The following is a 2,500-nucleotide window of genomic DNA, read 5'->3' on the forward strand; positions in this document are numbered from 1 at the left end:
TAGAGTCTCGTTCGTTACCGGAATTAACCAGACAAATCGCTCCACCAACTAAGAACGGCCATGCACCACCACCCACCGAATCAAGAAAGAGCTGTTAATCTGTCAATCCTTCCGGTGTCCGGGCCTGGTGAGATTTCCCGTGTTGAGTCAAATTAAGCCGCAGGCTCCACTCCTGGTGGTGCCCTTCCGTCAATTCCTTTAAGTTTCAGCTTTGCAACCATACTCCCCCCGGAGTCCAAAATCTTTGGTTTCCCGGAAGCTGCCCGCCGAGCCATTGTAGTAACGTCGGCGGATCGCTAGATGACATATTTACGGTTAGAACTAGGGCGGTATCTAATCGCCTTCGAACCTCTAACTTTCGTTCTTGATTGATGAAAACACCTTTGGCAAATGCTTTCGCTGATGTTCGTCTTGCGACGATCCAAGAATTTCACCTCTAACGTCGCAATACGAATGCCCCCAGTTATCCCTATTAATCATTACCTCGGAGTTCTGAAAACCAACAAAATAGAACCGAGATCATATTCTATTATTCCATGCACGAAATATTCAAGCAGCATTTTGAGCCCGCTTTGAGCACTCTAATTTGTTCAAAGTAAAATTGTCGGCCCACCTCGACACTCACTGAAGAGCATCGCGATAGGATTTTTATATTGAACCGTACTTTTACATACGATTCACCGACGATATGCTCCGCAAACGTGTCAGTATCGATTCGGATGAATCGCACCGACAGTGCGTAGCACAAATGCAACTACGAGCTTTTTAACCGCAACAATTTTAGTATACGCTATTGGAGCTGGAGTTACCGCGGCTGCTGGCACCAGACTTGCCCTCCAATTGTTCCTCGTTAAAATATTTAAAGTGTACTCATTCCGATTACGAGGCCTCGTAAGAGTCCCGTATCGTTATTTTTCGTCACTACCTCCCCGTGCCGGGAGTGGGTAATTTGCGCGCCTGCTGCCTTCCTTGGATGTGGTAGCCGTTTCTCAGGCTCCCTCTCCGGAATCGAACCCTGATTCCCCGTTACCCGTGACAACCATGGTAGTCGCAGAAACTACCATCGAAAGTTGATAAGGCAGACATTTGAAAGATGCGTCGCCGGTACTGGACCGTGCGATCTGCAAAAGTTATCCAGATTCATCAAAATGTTACGACTTCGGACGCGAGGCCCTCCGCCGATTGGTTTTGATCTAATAAAAGCACTCATCCCATCACTGGTCAGAGTTCTGATTGCATGTATTAGCTCTAGAATTACCACAGTTATCCAAGTAACTGAGTAAGATCTAAGGAACCAAAACTGATATATTGAGCCATTCGCGGTATCGCCTTAATACGGCTTGCACTGAGACATGCATGGCTTAATCTTTGAGACAAGCATATAACTACTGGCAGGATCAACCAGGGAGCTGCCGTGTTCGTGTGAGTCTTGATTAGAGACTCGAAACACTAGCGCCCCACGCGCGCGCCGACATCGTCTACATCAAATCACACGTATTGTATGTATACTTAGACGACTCAGACCGCACGCGTAAGACACCAGTCAGTCATGTACGACACACGCCATTCGGATGTACCGAAATTGGCGCGGCGTAACGTAGACTGGTAGGGACTACTTAAAGTCAAACTCTCTAGCGGGTGAGTGACACTCTCTAGCGAATGGTGAGTGACAGCGCTCACGCACAGTGTGCGTTAACATGTGCGCCGATTAATCGAACGTTCTTCCACGACCAGACAAAAATCTCACTATTTTTTTTTTCTTTTTTTTTTTTTTAGATTCTTTTAACATGGTCGTTCGTACGTAACGATTTATCGCTCGCCCGGTAGTGGAAAGCTGTTAGTAACCCTCAACCAATACTGTGCGATAAAACTTCAATCAAAGCGCGTATGCAGATGCGGCGGCTAAACTGACCGCAATTATAAAAGCGTTATATCAGTTTAATTGCGACATGGCACACCACTCTCAGAGAGTTTTAAAACCGTATTACGCCGGGGGTTAAACAAAACAACTTCCGCGCCACACCACGCATAGGAGAACACTATTTCCTCGCAAATCCAAATGTTGTCATCCAAAAAACCAATCGTGAACGTTGCGTCTCGAATTGGCGATGGTGACACACAAGAGTATCTGCAAGTCAAAATACAGCGTTTCCCGGGTGGGCAAGTTCTCCCGTCTGTCACGTTACAAACGTGTAAACTAGGAACAAAGTGCAAATAAATAATACAATTTTTAATACAACAATCAAAACTCAAAACTACCAAATATACACCGTGGGTGTATACACCGTGTGGGCTGGAATAACCAGAAATATTTTTATTAACAATGTGTATTCATTATTCCTGTTCATATTTAAACACTAAAATTTAGAGATTTACAGAGTTATGAACAGGTTACAGAGTGTGTGTTATGAACGTTTAAATTTCCACAAAAGTGGATATAACAAACTTGAACAGTGTCGCGAATGATATGATCTCATCTTCGCCCATTCTTCTCATCTTC

At 44.9% G+C, this 2,500-nt stretch overlaps 1 non-coding gene across 1 annotated transcript in view; it reads right to left on the reverse strand.

The window, feature by feature from the left end:
* Positions 1–1,408, reverse strand: part of LOC134657342 (small subunit ribosomal RNA) — a 1,908-nt gene extending 500 nt beyond the window's left edge. The window contains exon 1 of the ribosomal RNA XR_010097603.1: positions 1–1,408. This exon is cut by the window's left edge and continues 500 nt beyond it. This is a non-coding gene — a ribosomal RNA (small subunit ribosomal RNA).
* Positions 1,409–2,500: the final 1,092 nt, after the last annotated feature.

Source organism: Cydia amplana, chromosome 19 (genome assembly GCF_948474715.1).
Source record: "Cydia amplana chromosome 19, ilCydAmpl1.1, whole genome shotgun sequence".
Taxonomy (NCBI): domain Eukaryota; kingdom Metazoa; phylum Arthropoda; class Insecta; order Lepidoptera; family Tortricidae; genus Cydia; species Cydia amplana.